Source organism: Pongo abelii, chromosome X, assembly GCF_028885655.2.
Source record: "Pongo abelii isolate AG06213 chromosome X, NHGRI_mPonAbe1-v2.0_pri, whole genome shotgun sequence".
Classification (NCBI taxonomy): domain Eukaryota; kingdom Metazoa; phylum Chordata; class Mammalia; order Primates; family Hominidae; genus Pongo; species Pongo abelii.
Window position 1 is genome coordinate 41356089 of NC_072008.2, and position 17515 is coordinate 41373603.

At 43.6% G+C, this 17515-nt stretch overlaps 1 protein-coding gene across 12 annotated transcripts in view; it reads left to right on the forward strand.

Moving 5' to 3' along the window:
• Positions 1–237: 237 nt before the first annotated feature.
• Positions 238–17515, forward strand: part of USP9X (ubiquitin specific peptidase 9 X-linked) — a 146950-nt gene continuing 129672 nt past the window's right edge. For 2 of the 12 annotated variants that reach the window (XM_054544477.1, XM_054544480.1), the window contains exons 1-2: positions 873–1537; positions 3043–3091. The gene's annotated coding sequence lies outside the window, so the exon portion shown is untranslated. Of the gene's footprint in view, positions 517–755; positions 1538–3042; positions 3092–17515 lie in introns of those variants that run through there. The other 10 variants (XM_054544478.2, XM_054544481.2, XM_063721226.1 and 7 more) reach the window with 7 other exon arrangements.

The window sequence follows — 17515 nt, forward strand, 5'->3', positions numbered from 1 at the left end:
CCTTCCCCCTATCGGCGCCAAGCAGGTGGCCAGGCCCTCGGGACCTCGCGCCCCCGCAGCCAGTGGCCCGGCCAGCTCGCGCGTCACGTGACGCGGGTCAGCTGCGCCGCCGGGACCTCCAGGCACCGCGGCGGCGACCGCCCAGCGCGTGGTCTCCGGAATCTCATCTTTCCGCGCCCCTCCCCCCACGGTCCCGGAAAAGGGGGAGGCCGGTGACGTCATCATCCGGGTTCTTGTCGGCGGGGCCACGGTTCACAATGGAACAAAAACAAGCGGCCCGAGTCAAACTATGAGCGACGCGGCTGCGGCTCACGCGATTAACCCTGTCGTAGCCACACACCCCGCCAGTCCCTGCCGCCCAGCCCCTCTGGCGTGGTGTGCCAGATCTTTTCGGGCCTCCCTTCCCCAACTTCGGTCCTAGAGCCACGTCTGCCCTCGTTCCGCTCCTGAGCCGAGGGGCATGGAACAGGATTTCTGGCGGTAGCACGACCCTGAAGGGGCCAGCCGGAAGAAACGGTACTGCGCGAACAATCTTTACCGCATTGTCTTCCCCTCCCCCACCCTAGCTCTCCGGGTTCCCGGCGGCTCGCGCCCAAGCCCGGCCCCCTCAGCGGCTTGCGCTGCTTTCCCAGCCTTGACCGCCCGGGGTGGAGGGAGAGAAGAGGGGGCAGCTGAGCGGGAGGGGGCTGGGCAGGAGCAGGGGGAGGGCCGAAAGGAGGGGCCTGAGAGGGGCGGGCCGTGACGGGGGCGGAGAACTTCGGGTCTTGGGCGGCTCTGGGGCTAGTGGGAGTCTGCGCCGCCGCCGCCACCGCTGCTGCCGCCGTAGCCGCTACCGCCGCCGCCACTGGCCGAGCGGTTTTTTTTTTTTTTGGGTTGCCGGATCCGCCATATTGACGAGGACGGGCATCCGCGGCTGCGGACGCTAGTCTCCGCCGCCGCCGGAGCCGCAACCTCCCCGCACCCGGCCCCGTCAGGGCCTCTGTCGCGCCGAGCCCCTCCCCGCCTTACACAGCTCCCGGGCCTCGCGGGAGCCCGCCGCCGCCGCCTCTCTCTCACGGGAGGCGGCCGCCTTAGCGCCCAGTGCTTGGGTCGGCGCCGGGAGCGAGGAGCGAGCTGCTTCAAAGCCACCAGGCCTGGAGCGGGGACAGAGGCGGCGACTAGAGGAAGGTGAAGCCGTCGCTGCAGGAGGAGGAGCAGGAGGAGGTGACGCAGGAGAAACGCACCGCCCGGAGCCCGTCTGAGCTCAGCGAGAGCCCCAGCCTGAGGGGAGAAGGGGGAAGAGGGCTGTCGCCGGCCAAGGAGGAGGAGGAGGCGGGCGCGGCGAGGAGCGAGTTCCGGCGCCGGTGTGCAGCGTTTTGGTTGAGACGCCCGCAGCCCCGAGCCCGGCCGCCACAGCCTTTCGATACACTTTGTTGCCGGTCACCCCCGGGCCTGGGATGCACCCAGGGTAGGTCTCGTCCCGGGACTGAGCCCCACCGTCGCCTGGTGCCTCCCGCCTCCGCGTGCCCTGGTTGTGAGAAGACGTCTGTGTCGTGCGGTGAGTGGCCAGCTGCACTGGGGCGACGCTCCTTCCCGGGGCCAACAGCTGGATGTGGGTGAGGGGAGGAGGGCGAGGGGGGTGTGCGTGTGTGCGAGCCTCTTCCCTCGGCGGCTGCCGGCCAGGCCGGGGCTTCCCCGTTCCCCCTCCTCCGGCCCGGGCTGGGCGGGCGCGCGGGGCCGTGTTGTGTGTGGAGCCGGTGTCCCGAGAGCGTGTCTGTGTGTTTTGGACTGTAAGGGAAAATGGCTGACGGCTCCGTCCCTCCCCCTCCTCCCCCTTCCCGTCCTGTCTGGGGCCGAGTAGGAGGATGGAGTCTCCGGGCGTGGCGGGCAGCCCCCCCGCCGTCCGCACCCGGGGGCCGGGTCGGTTTGGGGGCTGGCCGCCCCCCGCCCGGCGGCCGCTTTCCTACCCAGTCTGGTTCCACTTGACACCAAACGCCATTACTGAGGTGGAGTGATTTGGAGCCGGGGAGCTAGGCCTCGGCTACGCCTGGCTATCAGGCCTGAAGACTTGTCCGCCTCCCCCCACCCTCCCGCGATAACCCGCAGTTTCTCCCCGGCCCTGGACTCCTGGAGTCGGAGCTGGGTTATCGGCCTCCTACACCTCCTTCGCCCCGCTTTATTTGCAGAGGGCCAAAGCCATGAAAGGGGTTTTTGAATGCAGAAATCGCTTCCAAGCTAGCTTGGACCTATTACCTTTCTATTTTTAACTGTTTCTGCAAATACTAGCATGTGCGAGTTTGGTAGTGATCAGATCTTCAGATTCTTGTGACGTGAGGCTTAGGGTTGGATAAATGGCTGATTTTTCATTCATTGTGAAATAAGTTAAAGAGTTATACAGCAGGTGTGTAGATGGCTCCTTAAATTATTTGTGTGGATTTCTGTAGCGACTAGAACTTACACGAGAATTTGCAAAATTTCTAGTAGAACCTGCTTAAATTAAGCATGTTGTTTTTTGGAAGTTCCATAGTTATAACGTTAATTGAATTTACACGGTGCAGTTTACAGGTGTATATAATTGTTTCAGATTGTCTTAATTTAAATAAGCAAGTTGTAGGTATGGGTTAAATATTCATGTTTTATTTTTCGGGGAGAGAAGTATGTGTACTGTTCTTTTACCTGGAAGCCCATGAGTCCCTAAATCTACCTAACGTTTGTATACTTTCACTTTTGAGGAAGAATGATTTGGGGTGCATTGATTAGGAAACTTTCCAACAGGTACTTAACCCTCTCGGAGCTGATTACCCTTAGGTAAGGACTTCTTAACCATGACTAGCTTGGCTGGTTAGTACACTTGAACTTAAAAATAGAGACTACAAACTCTTCTTTAGATCTCGCTCGCCTTCTAATTCGCTGGGCTGCCATTTTGGTTTCAGCAAATGCCTTCAAATTCTTGAAGAGTTATGTATTAAATATAAAAAAGTGTCAACATTCGTTTTCTCAATTTTTAAACTCATGTGCTGTGTCATACATCTAACTTTAACCCTTTAAACTTTATCGTTCCAGCTTTTGGGTGGAGTGAAAGCTTGAAGTATTTGGAATTGGTGTTCCACAGGTGAACTCAAAATGTCTTTGGTATTTTACTGTTTTGTTTTCTCTAATTTAAAAATAGGACGTTTGGACTATATGAATTCTCTCTACCCCTTTTCTTGTATTTTTTTGCGTGAACATGTAACTTGTGATTCTGGTTATCAACGTTCTCATGTTTCTTTTGTTTGCTGACCTTGGTAGTTTCTGAGAATTTCTGGAGGGAGTAATAGCACCAGCCACAGTACATGTGAGAATCTTGTTACTTCAGGAAGGAACTTTGAAAGGCAGATTTTACCTTTCACCAGGTTATTGGGGTCTCTGGTGTTCCATAGTTCTCATGGTTTTTTTTGTTTGTTTGTTTGTTTGTTTTGTCTGGAGTGCAGGCTGGAGTGCAGTGGCACGATCTCGGCTCACTGCAACGTCCACCTCCCGGGTTCAAGGGATTCTCCTGCCTCAGCCTCCCTGGTAGCTGGGACTACAGGCGCGTGCCATCACGCCCGGCTAATTTTTTGTATTTTTAGTAGAGACGGGGTTTCACCGTGTTAGCCAGGATGGCCTCGGTCTCCTGACCTCGTGATCCGTCCGCCTCGGCCTCCCAGTTCTCATGTTTTATCTATGGGATGCTCAAGTAGGATTTACTTTAGATCTTTTTTCTTCCAGAGTCTTGTTTTTAATATCTTAAGGTATGAGATTTCTTTGCTATCTTCTCAGAGATTTTTCTTTGACATGGTGGTAATAATGCAGCTTATGGTTTTGAAATGGATGTTTGTCATGAATTTGCCAATCATCCACTTCTTGATTAGTTCGTCACACAACAAGCGTCTTTGAGCTTATTTTTATTGAATAAGATAAATTTCTAACGTTTTAGTTTCAAAATTTTAGTATTAAAACTAATTTTTGTTTAAAACAGATATAAGAATTAGTTATTTGAAATATCTAGCAGTGTGTGTTAATGGATTAGTGTTCCTGTAAGTCTTTTGGGCAGTGAAGGTGAGGGGGGGGTCTTATCCTGAGATTGAGTTAGTTGATTTTTATTCTGAAAGAACGTATTACTTTTTATGGTAGCCTACGTTATGTTTCCCCTCTTGTAGGTATGTTTTCTGAGTCTTGAATTGTTTTTCTTTTTTTTCAAAAAGGGGAAAAACCGGATTTTAGTTTTCATTTGATTCTTTTAGGAGCTGTGTTTTTGAAAGCCATCCTGTTTATTGCTAAGTTCTTGTATTATTTTAATATAGAGTTTAACGTTAATATTTTGGAAAGAGTTAGTGCATTGGACCTCAACCGTGACTGGACATGAGAGTCACTTGGCGGGGTTAAAAAACAACCACAACAAAAAAACTGATCCCTGGGTTCCACCCCCAGAGACTGATTAATTGGTCTGACAGGGAGCCTGGGCAAAGGTATATTTTAAAAGCATTGTGGATGATTCTTACATGCATTTGGAGTTGAAAACCACTGGGCTATTGTTTTTATCATGTTGTTAGAACTTTCAAGTGGATAAATAAGAAAATGGATTTTTTTCTCAATTGTTTTCAGTTATTAGCATGATTATCATTTAAGCATTAATTGTCTGTCAGCACTGTTAAGCATTTTCCATTTATTGCCTTACGAGATGGGTCTGAGGTCTGTCAGGTTCAACCAGTGGTGCTTCAACTACTGTGCTATGTTGGTGAAATGACACTGATTGCTATTTTTAAAAAAGCATTTAGAGCTTTTGGTTTGTTTCTTGTACCAGAGTAAGTTAAGGTATAGTTTAGTTTTTTAAGACTATCAAGATAGTCTCCAATTTGATAAATATCTTGGTTGCCCAAGGGAGATGTTAAAAGCTATGTGGCAAATAGGTTTCTCCCCTTGCATATATCTTCCAGCGTGCTCAGGGTGATAGTTTAGTTGGTGCGTTTATGACAAAATATTACACAACATTCCTAAAAGGTGTAGAAACTATGCATTTGTCTCCTAGTAATTTATTTAAATGATCCCACAAATTACCATTTAGTATCACATGAAATTCTGTTATCTCAGTTTGAGAATTTAGAGTTTTATTTGTCTTAGTCAAAATCAGTTTGAATTTTGTGTTGTTTTGGGATTGATGTATAATTGTTTTATGGAACGAATGAAATAACGGTAACAGACATTTATTTGGACTTTCTGTCTCTTAATCCTCTTGGTCCATTGGACCAAATTCTGCATGGTGGGGGGATGGCAGCGGGGAAGCCTATAGGAAGGAGTTTAGGATCTATGAGGTTTTTTTGTGTGTGTGGTTTTTTTGTTTTTTTTTTTTTTTTTGGAGACAGATTCTCACTCTGTCACTGAGGCTGGAGTGCTCACGGTTGACTGCAGCCTCGACCTCTCCTGGGCTCAGGTGATCCTCTCACCTTAGCCTCCTGAGTAGCCGGGACTACAGGTGCTCCCATGCCTGGCTATTTGTATTTTTTTTTTCTTTTATGGAGATGGGTTATGCCTTGTTGCCCAAGCTGGTCTTGAACTCCTGGGCTCAAGCTGTCTGCCTACCTGGGCCTCCCAAAGTGTTAGGATTCCCAGCATGAGCGACTGGGCCTGGCCCTATGAGCATTCTTAGTGTGACACGAGATTCCCCAAAGATCTTTTTGTTAAATTATAGAAAATGAGACTCTAAGGATCATGAAAAAAGTTGATGTAATAAGGAAAGAAGACTTAAAACTTCTAACACTTACTTATATTGGGCATTGAATTTATCATTTATTGTAGATTACAAAGTGATGACCATTGTAATATACTTTTAAGGAATAACTTGTGAAAAAGTATATTGTTAGGATGAGATCGCTTACCTAAAATTTATTCTTCAAACATACCCGTGCTAAATCTTGGTGTCTTCAACGTGTTTATACACACATAACCTTATATTTGGCAGCAAATGGATTTTCAATTTTATTCTCAATCACTGCCTAACAAGGATTTTCTACCACCTCTGTGTATCAATCATTTGTGGAGCTTTTTCAAAATACATATTTGCTCTATAGGTGAGTCTGATGTGTAACCAGGGTTTTTTTTTTTTTTGCAGTCTCTTTTAGGGGAAGGGGAGTATTGAGACCCTTTGCATGTCATGTGTTCCACCATTAGGCAGCAGTACTCTTGCTTGAGTTTCGTTTTGTTAGTCACACAGTCAAAAATTCCAGACTGAAACACAAAAATGTAGTGAAAAGCTCAAACACTAGAAGAGACAGGGATTCCACACTCACATGTATTATATACAGTATATGTGCACATATATATCAAATTTATTGTCACTTAGCACCTTCTTGGTGTTACGGTTCCAGCTCTACTATAAACAATATCTGTTAAGACATTTGTTTCCTTTTTAATCCGTTCAACAAATACTTCTGGGGCATCTGCTATGTGCTAGGCACTGTTCTAGAGATTACTGTTGTCTAGAAGCTAACATCAAGTGAGGTGGGCTGGACTAGCTGATCTCTAAAGTCTTTAGTGCTAATTTTCTGGCATTCTTTTATGTACCTCGTAGGAGAGATTGGATTAAGTTGTTATTTAAAAAAACTTTGTTATGGTATATGCCAATTGAATTTTTTTTGTCACTTTAAATAGAATTTCATTCTGAACTCCAGTTTTCTCCAGTGAGCCCAAATGTCAAGTATAGTAGAAATAGGTTCTTTTGGAATTCTTGGCATACTGGCTTTAGGAATAGCTGTACTTCTGATGCTGTTAATTTTTGACCAGAAATTACATACTTTGGTGTCACCCCTTACTCCTGCCATTCCTTTGCTGTATTGATGCTCTGTTATCTCTATACAGTGTGTTTTTCTATTTAATTTACTTTGTTGAGGTGTTTCGATTAATTTTGTCCTCACAATTCTATCTTTAAGGTTAGTGGCTTTCATTCTAAGTCAGTGATAATATCCTTAGCACCTAGAAAGTGCCTGGCATATAGACATTTAGTAACTGTTGGATGAATATAGTTTATCACGTTCTTGCTATTTTACTTATTTTTTGCTAAATCTTTTTACTTCTTGGAGTCACTTGTCTTACTAATCCCATTACAATGAGAAGTCCTGGAAGAGATCTCAATTCTTTCTAGTCAGACCCTTCATTTTTCGGATGAGAAAAATGGCTCAAAGAGGTGAAAGGTGAAGTAACTTGACCAAGATAGCATGCCATAGACTACCTTCTTTATGAAGCTATATCTATATGTGTCAAATCACATTAATTATTAAATTCTCTGTAGTCACTCATAAAATTAACATTAAACTGTCTCCCTGGTAATGGATAATAAGGCCAGGGATTCTGTCCTTTACCTTTGTATATTACAGAGCACCTAGAATAATACTGTTTATAATAACCATTTGATTACCTGAATGGGAAAATCTGGGGCAGTATTTAACTTGCAGTACCTCCAACCTCTTGTACAGATTTGATGCATCTTCATTTTATGGCACCCTACAGTTTATTCTTATTAATCATGTGAGCTTTGAACACCATGTTAGTCAACCATAATCAAAGGAATTGTTTTCCTTGGGATGAGTTTGAGCTGGTGATCTTGGATATTAGATCCCATCTTCTACAGAGCCTGTGAATTGGGTGGAAAGGAAAAAGGGAGTGGGGAAGCCTCCTGTTAGTATCCTTTATGTCCATTTTATTCCTGCTGACTTTGGTGGCTATTGAGAGTTATAAGTTGAGGCTGTTGGTTACATCTCTCATATCTAGTCTTTTCTGTTAACTGGTTACTTAGAACTCCTAAGTAGGGCTGCTCATTATTAACTCGGACCCCAGAGAGCATGGAAGTTATCGTATGGTATTGAACTCACTTCTACCTAACATTTTTTTCTTTCTGGTCGAGGTGTAGTGTACAAAGTTTTGGTTGCTCTGCTTGGTAACATCTCTGGAGTTCAGAGCACAGGGATCAGTAAACTTTTTCTGTAAAGGGCCACATAGTAAATACTTTGGACTTTGTGGGCTAAGAGGCAAAATTGAGGACATTGGGTAAATTTTTTATGGGTGAAATAAAAAATATAATTAAATAGTTATGTATAACTTAGGTCTAATGAGAAAAACAATTTGGTGTGTGTGTGTGGAGGGGAGGTAATACAGTATTTTGCTTTATTGGGTGAAGTTCAGTGTTCCCTGTCATCAAATTGATCGCAGACGTTCTGTGTGAAATCCATTCTTAGCTTGTGAGCTGTACAAAAACAGGAGGCTGGAATTGGTCTGTTACCATAGTTTGCCAGCCTCTAGTTAAGAGCAGTGATTTTTTTTTTAAGCGGGGAGTCTCGCTGTCACTCAGGCTGGAGTGTGGTGACGCAATCATAGCTCATTGTAGCCTGGAATTCCTGGGTTCAAGCCATCCTCGCACCTCAGCCTGCCGAATAAGTAGGACCACAGGCCTATGTCACCTCATCTGGTTAATTTTTCTTAGAGAACAGGGGTTTGGTTGTGTTTCCCAGGCTGGTCTCAAACTCCTGGCCTCAAGCGATCCTCCTGTTTTGGCCTCCCAGTGTTGCTGGGATTATAGGCCTGAGCCACTGTGCTTGACCTGCTATTTGATACACTATATGTTAACAACTCTGAACCTCCTTTCCTTAAGTCAGGTTCAAACTTCTGTACATTAGCTGATGAAAGGGATTTCTTTTTATTGCAAGGTGGTATTGCCTGAGAATAGTTTGGTTTCAGCAGCTTTGCTGTATTTGTACGGCAGTATCTTGTGTTAATGTGCAAGTTCAGATGTATTTTGCCTTTTTATAAGAATGAGCGGAAAACAAAAAAGTAAATGGCGCGATCTCGGCTCACCACAACCTCCGCCTCCTGGATTCAAGTGATTCTCCTGCCTCGGCCTCCTGAGTAGCTGGGATTACAGGCATATGCGGCACCACACCCGGCTAATTTTGTATTTTTAGTAGAGTCGGGGTTTCTCCATGTTGGTCAGGCTGGTCTTGAACTCCTGACCTCAGGTGATCCGCCTGCCTCGGCCTCCCAAAGTGCTGGGATTACAGGCGTGAGCCATGATACCTGGCCTACGTGGAGGTCTTAAATATCCTTGAGACAGAGGAAACTGGTTAGGGATATGAATCTTAAACTTTACTGGATTAGGTTGTGCTCATTGGTTAGGTTAGTTGGCTTTGTTCAAATAGTGAAATAATTAGAATGAAATAGGAATTAAGTGAGGCAAATGTATGATGAAGTTTATATTTGAAAGGTGAGGGTGTAATTAGAAATAAAATTTTCTGTACTCTGTGAATGGGAAAAAACCCCTAAAAACATGTGACTGTTGTTTTTGAAATTTTTGACTTCTCTCACATTTTCGGGAATATGAAAGGAGGATACTGGCCATGTACAGCATTTGTCCAGACTTTTGAAAATATAGAAAATCTCATTTACTCATTTAATTAGTGTGTATATTATCTGTTTACTGTGTTCTTTGTAGATACAATTAATTACCCAGGATTCTTAAGAGTTGACTTGGAGCATGCTGAGCTGAGGCAAGAGGGATTGTGGGGCCAGACTGAGTGTTGGAGGAGGAACCTACTGTAGTGACTACAGGTGTATTTCTTTTTTCTTTTTTTTTTTTTTTTGAAATGGAGTTTCACTCTTGTTGCCCAGGCTAGAGTACAATGGCGTGATCTCGGCTCACTGCAACCTCCGCCTCCTGGGTTCAAGTGATTCTCCAGCCTCAACCTCCTGAGTAGCTGGGATTACAGGTGGGTGCCAGTATACCCGGCTAATTTTATATTTTTAGTAGAGATGGGGTTTCACCATATTGGCCAGGCTGGTCTTGAACTCCTGACCTCAGGTGATCCACCTGCCTCGTCCTCCCAGAGTGCTGGGATTACAGGTGTGAGCCACCGTGCCCGGCGTGTTTCTTGTCTGATGTCAGTGCATGTCGTTATCTGAGCCATATCAATGCCAGCTGAGGATTGCTTTGTTATCCTTGGTGCATTATGGGAAGGAGAATCATGTCAGTGATACCTTACTGTGATTGAGTTGAATTCATTGATTTAATATAGATTCAGTTAGTATGCCTTATCCATAATGTTTGGGATCAGAAGTGTTTCCGACTTTGTAATTTTTTCCCCATATTTTGGAATATTTGGAATATTACTTGCGGGCGAGTGAAAATTCAAAATCCAAAATTTGGGGCCAGGCGCGGTGGCTCACCCCTGTAATCCCAGCACTTTAGGAGGCTGAGGCGGGCAGATCACTTGAGGTCAGGAGTTTGAGACCAGCCTGGCCAACATGGTGAGACCCCGTCTCTACTAAAAATACGAAAATTAGCCAGGCATGGTGGTGTGCACCTATAATCCCAGCTACTCAGGAGGCTGAGGCTGGAGAATCCCTTGAACCTGGGAGGTGGAGGTTGCAGTGAGCCTAGATCGCGTTACTGCACTCCGTCTAGCCTGGGTGACAGAGCGAGACTCCGTATCAAAAAAAAAGTTCAGATTTTGGAGCGTTTTGGATTCCAGATTTTTCAGATAAGGGATGCTCAACCTGTGCCATTTTAGGCACCAGAGGGTATATGAAGATGATTCTCTACTTTCAAGGCTCTGAAGTATGGGGAGCCAGACAATTATACAGTGCAATTACAGCTGTATTAAATGGAGGTGTGAAAAGTGTAGTAGGAGAGATGGAGAAATCATTGTCTGGCATTGGGTGAGGTCTTCAAAGATGCACTATTTTCATGGCCCTATTAATTAGAGCAGGGACTTCCGGGCAGAGGGATCAACTTGAGATCAGGCAGGGTTTTTTAACCCTATTGACAGTTTGGGCCAGATAAGTCTTTGTTGTGAGGTGCTGTCCTACTCAGCCCTGGTTTCTACCCACAAGATGCCAGTGATATAGCCCCTACCCCACTCATATGTCTTCAGACATTGCCAGTTGTGCCCTGGGGGCAAAATTGAGAACCATTATTTGAAATGGAGCAATGCAAGTGTGAAAGTATAGTGTTTTCAGAGTAAGAACTAGGAGGAGAGTGTGCAAGGAACACTAGAGATACTGGGAGGGGAGGGGTTATGGGAGGTGGGACTGAAAGGTAGTTTGAGTGAAGCTAAAATTACAAGGGGTGACCTTGAGTGCCATGTTAGGACATTTGCCTTTTACTGTTAAGGTAATGAGAGATGTACTTTCAAGTTTAAGTGAAAGGAGACATTAGATTTGTGTTTGTTTTTGAAAGACAATTCTGATGGCATTCATGGCAGATGTGTTGGAGAGTTGGGTCTCGGGGGATTGAGATGGTATTTTAACTGTTCTTCTGAAAGATAAGAAATAATGATTAGGGAATGGAATAAAGGAAGGAGATCAGTGGGGTGCTCCCATGGTATGAGGGAGGTGCTGCTAATTTGAGTTTGGCTTTTCTGCCACAGAAAAGCTAAAAAGCAAAACACCTCTATTGTCTTCCCTTTCAACTTTTCCTGCCACCTCCAATTCCCTTTCCTCACTGAGAGCTGCTGTCTGTTGAGGTCTTGTTGAAAGGTCATTGAGAGAAAGGAATCTGGGTTACAGAATGACTACTCTCTCAATGTGGTTCCTTAAACAGTGGATTATCAAAGCACAAGTGTCATCTTCCTCCCACCCCCACCAAGGGGTTAGACTGGCATCCAGAGAGCATTAATTGTAGCCTCTCCTTGGTTTGTGTAGATGTTATTTTGCCTTAAAATACTTTGATATACAAACATAGGTGAATAATCTGATCGTTTAATTGTAATTATTTCATTGCTTCCTATTTTGGAGGTTAGCTTTACTATTTTAAGTGAGAATGTAGTCAGTGGAAGGGTACTGGACTTGGAGTCACAAGATCTGTGTTTTATTTTTTTATTTTATTGATTTTTTGAGACAGAGTCTCGCTGTGCCGCCCAGGCTGGAGTGTAGTGGTGCGATCTCAGCTCACTGCAACGTCTGCCTCCCGGGTTAAAGTGATTCTCCTGCCTCTGCCTCTCAAGTAGCTTAGGATTACAGGCACCATCACCCACGGCTAATTTTTGTATTTTTTGTAGAGATGGGATTTCACTGTGTTGGCCAGGCTGGTCTCAAACTCCTGACCTCAGTTGATCAGCCTGCCTTGGTCCCCCAAAGTGCTGGAATTACAGGCATGAGCCACCGCGCCTGGTCAAGAGCTGTGCTTTAGTTCCAGTTACCCAACTCCCTGTGTTAAATCACTTAGCTAACCTCTTGGGTCTTCATGACTCTGTAAAACCAAGATGTTGGGCAAGAGGTGAGTTAAACTACTACTTTTTTAAGTTCTTAAATTTTATCTTTATTCCTAGAGATGTGGAAAAATCTATAGAGAAGAGAAATTGTCAAGTAAAGGAAAATAGAGAAGGTAAACACTTCAATGGGTTTAGAAGTTGGTTATATTCCTCCATTTACTTGTCAATCCAACAACTTGAATGTCTCCTCCCCCTTGTTTCTCCTGTGTGTGGTCTGAAGGGCTTTATTTTATTTAGAATCCTGTGGGTTAATTGTGCTTGGCCCACAGCTTGTACTGTGAATTTAGGGACCATAGACTTTGTAGCCAGGGGTATAATTTCTTTGTTGGCAGAGCAACTTAAAGTTTGGTTAAGTTTTCATCTGCAGTCTAGTGCTTTAATAACATAACTTGCTAAAAAGTGATATAGCCTGCTAGGGGAAATAGTATTTAGGGGGAAATTATTTTTTCCGAATTGAAGATGAAAATACACAGATAAATACAGTAACGGTGATTATTATCTGGCACAGATGGTTTCAGAGAAAATGTTGATACCTCATTTCTTATTTTACTGTAAGACAACTAGCAAAAGAAGCTTATTTTGTTTCTTAGGTGAGTCATTCTCAAACTTCTTGGTCTCAGGATGCTTTTATACTCTTAAATTATTGAGGATCCCAAAGAGCTTTTTTTATGTGGGGTTACAGCCATTGATTATTTACTGTATTAGAAATGAAAACAGACATTTAATAAAGTTATGTATGCTTTCAAAAGCAACAAAACCCCACTGCATGTCAATGTAGTTATTTTTATGAAAAATAACTTCCAGAACAAAAATTAGTGAGAAGAGAGGCATTGTTTTACATGTTTTACAAATCTCATATCTGGCTTAATAGAAGACAACTGGATTCTCTGCCTCCTTCTGCCTTCAATCTATTGCGATATAATACATCATATAGCCTTTGGAAGAACTCCATAGTACACTTGAGAAAGAATGACAGTGAAAGTGGCAAGTAAAGTCTTACGAAAACAATTTTGACCTCTCTGACCTCTTGAAAGGATCTCAGGGATCTTTGAGAACCAGTGTCTTGGACTGCCAAGAGAAGATGTGATGTTATCTTTTGAGTGGCTTATCTACTGTAAATTTTATTTTAACTGAGATATATAACTTACAGTAAAATGCACAAATATTAGATTGTATAGCTTGATAAATTTTTAGAAAATATATACATCTGTGTAGTCAGTCAGATCAAGATACAGAATATTTCCAGCACCCTGGAAGGTTCCCTTATGCCTCTACCTCCTCCCCGTAAAACCCCAAATACCCTGACCTCTTTTATTTTTTTTTTTTCTTGAGATGGAGTCTCACTCGGTTGCCCAGGCTGGAGTGCAGTGGCGCGATCTTGGCTCACTGCAGCCTCCACCTCCTGGGTTCAAGCGATTCTCCTGCGTCAGCCTCCCAAGTAGCTGGAATTACAGGCACACACCACCACACCTGGCTAATTTTGTATTTTTAGTAGAGATGGGGTTTCGCCGTGTTGGCCAGGCTGGTCTCGAACTGCTGACCTCAAGTGATCTGTTCACCTTGGCTTCCCAAAGTGCAGGGATTACAGGCGTGAGCCACCGTGCACAGCCTGACCTCTGTCTTTTAATGAATATAAGTTATGCCTATTTTTGAACTTCAGATAAATGGAGTAATACACTATATACTCCTGTATCTGGCTGCTGTTGCTCAACACATGATCACTAACTGTCTTTTTCTTTATTGTTTTTTTGAGATGGAGTCTTGCTCTGTTGCCCAGGCTGGAGTGCAGTGGCGTGAGCTTGGCTCACTGCAACCTCCGCCTCCCAGGTTCAAATGATTCTCTTGTTTCAGCCTCCCGAGTAGCTGGGATTACAGGCGCCTGCCACCACACCCGGCTAATTTTTGTATTTTTAGTAGAGATGGGGTTTCGCCACATTGGCCAGGCTGGTCTCGAACTGCTGACCTCAGGTGATCCGCCTGCCTCAGCCTCCCACAGTGCTGGGATTACAGGCGTGAGCCACTGTGCCCAGCCAACTTCGTCTTTTTCATTACTGTATAGTATTGTATTAAATACATGATTTATTTATCCATTCTGTTGGATTGAGGTGGGTTTTTTTTGTTTGTTTTGAAACAGGGTCTTGCTCTATCACTCAGGCTGGAGTGCAGTGGTGTGATCACAGCTCATTGCAGCCTTGTCCTTCCAGGCTCTAGCGATTCCTCCCATCTCTGCCTCTCGAGTAGCTGGGATCACGGCCACATGCCACAATGCCCAGATAATTGTTTTTGTTTTTTTTTTTTATAGAGATGGAGTCTCACTATGTTGCTCAGGCTGGTCTTGAGCTCCTGGGCTCCAGCAATCCTCCTGCCTCAGCCTCCCAGAGTGCTGGGATTACAGGTGTGAGCCACTGTGTCTGGCTGACATTTGAGATTGTTCACAGTGTTTTCACCAATATAAAGAATGTTGCCATGAACACTTTTGTATGTCTTTTGGTGGTCTTTTGCTGCATATCCAGGATTGGAATTGCTGGTTTATAGGATACATATGTGTTTAGCTTTAGTCAATACTGCCAAACAGATTTCCCAAGTAGTTGTACCAGTTTAAACTCCTGCTAGCAGTAGGTCGTGTTGCTCTTCCTTATCAATACTTAGTATTATTATCAGTGAGTGTTTCTAATTTTAGCCATCTTGGTGGAAGTTTAGGAATATCTGGTGGCTTAAATTTGTATTTGTGTCTAGTGTTTAGAATACTTTCACATGCTCACTAGTCATTTTACTGTTTAACTCTTGCTTACCTATAAAATTTGAAGCTTGGCTAATAACATCTTTTGTAGCTCAAAATCACTAGTTGAATGAATTTTCTGAAATGAGGCTTTTAAAAATAAACTTAATTGGCTGGTCATGGTGGCTCACGCCTGTAATCCCAGCACTTTGGGAGGCCGAGGCAGGTGGATCACGAGGTCAGGAGATCTCCTGACCAACATAGAGACCATCCTGACCAACATAGTGAAACCCTGTCGCTACTAAAAATACAAAAATTAGCTAGGCTTGGTGGCACATGCTTGTAATCCCTCTTCTGAGAAGTCTTTAATAGATACTCTCTACCCGCTTCTAATTTACTCCCTTTCCAAGCTTTTTATTAAGGAAAAATCAAACATACACAGATGTAGATAAACTTCCATTTGCCCATCAATCAGCTTCAACTCATGGCTAGTCTTTTTTACCTACCCCCTTCCATTTTGATGCAAAACCCAGACAGCATTTCATCTTACATATTTCAGTATATCCCATTCTAATTTAGATGTTTTTTCCTTGGTGCTCACATTGTGCTGCTCTATTGTAAATTATAAGTTCAATGTAGTTCTTACATATTCTCTTATTCTGCTTTGTAAACTTCTCACAGGTAACAGTCACTAACACTTAACACCTGAGTGTGAGGATCTATAAATTGCTTCAGCTGCATAAATTCTTTATATTGTTACAACAGCTCTAAAAGGTAGATATTACTGTCTGTGTTGTATATATAAGGAAACCAAGGCACAGAGGTTGAATAACTTGTCCAGCTTGTACACCTAGTTAAGTGGTAGAACAGGAATTGAAACTAAGGCAGTTTATCTTCAGTCTTTAGTGTTAACTACTGCATTACATAATGTCTGAGTAAATGAGCACTCTACTGCATGTAAGTTCCTTCAGTCGTCCTTTTTAATTAGCATTTTTTCCTTGTTAATTTTGCCTACTGTCTTGCATTTGCCAACGGCAAACAGGTATTATTTGCCCTTTCATAAAATCTAGCTAAAAGGGCCCTTAGCATGCAACTCTCTTACTTTTTATTTATTTAAAAAAAATTTTTTTTTTGAAATGGAGCTTTGCTCTTGTCACCTGGGCTGGAGTGCAATGGCGCGATCTCAGCTCACTGCAACCTCTGCCTCCTGGGTTGAAGCGATTCTCCTACCTCAGCCTCCTGAGTAGCTGGGATTACGGGTGCCCACCACCACTCCCAGCTAATTTTTGTATTTTTAGTAGAGATGGGGGTTTCACCATGTTGGCCAGGCAGGTCTCGAACTTCTGACCTCAGGTGATCCACCCGCCTCAGCCTCCCAAAGTGCTGGGATTGCAGATGTGGCCAACTCCCCTGTTTTAAAGATGATCATCCCTTGCTTTTAGCTGTTCTGCTTCTAATTTTATATGTGATATTCTATCAAAAAATTGCTGACCTCTGGTCTTTTTGTTTAATAATAGTGTCTCTATAATTATGGGGAGAAGGTACCACATACTGAATTTAAATATTTTCGTGTTTTATATACTATATTTTAAATTTTTAATGTTTTTATTTTTGCTTTAACACTGTATTTGAAAATTTCATTTGCAGTAACTCGATACAGCTTTTCACTTTAGATTTTTCTGTTTTGAGTATTAGCCCTTATGGTGTTATTTTGAGTGTTCAAATCTTTAGGATTAATTGTGCAAAGATATAAAGACTTTAGAGGAGCCAGCCAGGTACGGTGGCTCACACCTGTAATTTCAGCACTTTGGGAGGCCTAGGCAGGCAGATCACGAGGTCAGGAGTTCAAGAGCAGCCTGGCCAATATGGTGAAACCCAGTCTCTACCAAAAATACAAAAAAAAAAAAAAAAAATTACCCGGGTGTGGTGGCACATGCCCGTAGTCCCAGCTACTTAGGAGGCTGAGGTAGGAGAATCGCTTGGACCCAGAAGGTTGGCTCACTGCAACCTCCACCTCCTGGGTTCAAACAGTCCTCCTGCTTCAGCCTCCCTAGTAGCTGGGATTATAGGCGTCCCCCACCACGCCTATAGCAAAGATCACACCACTGCACTCCAGCCTGGGCGACTGAGCAAGGCTCCGTCTCAAAAAAAAAAAAAAATAAATAAATAATGACTTTAGAGGATACTACTTCTCAGATCTTTCTTAATGGAATTTGTGTATGTAAAAGTATTACAGAAACAACCCAAATGTCCATTGTCCATCAAGTGATGAATACATAAATAAAATATATAATGGAATATTATCTGTCAATGAAAAGAAATGAAGTAGTGATACATGTTACAACTTGGATGAACTTTGAAAATGTTATGCTTAAGTGAAAGAAACCAGTCACAAAAGACCTCATATCACATGATGCCATTTATATGAAAATAGATTAGCATGGGACTGAGGGGAGGTTGGAGGGAAGGGAGAATGCTATTAATGTTATGAAGTTTCTTTTTGGGGGTGATGAAAAAATAATCTGAGATCAATTTTGGTGATAAT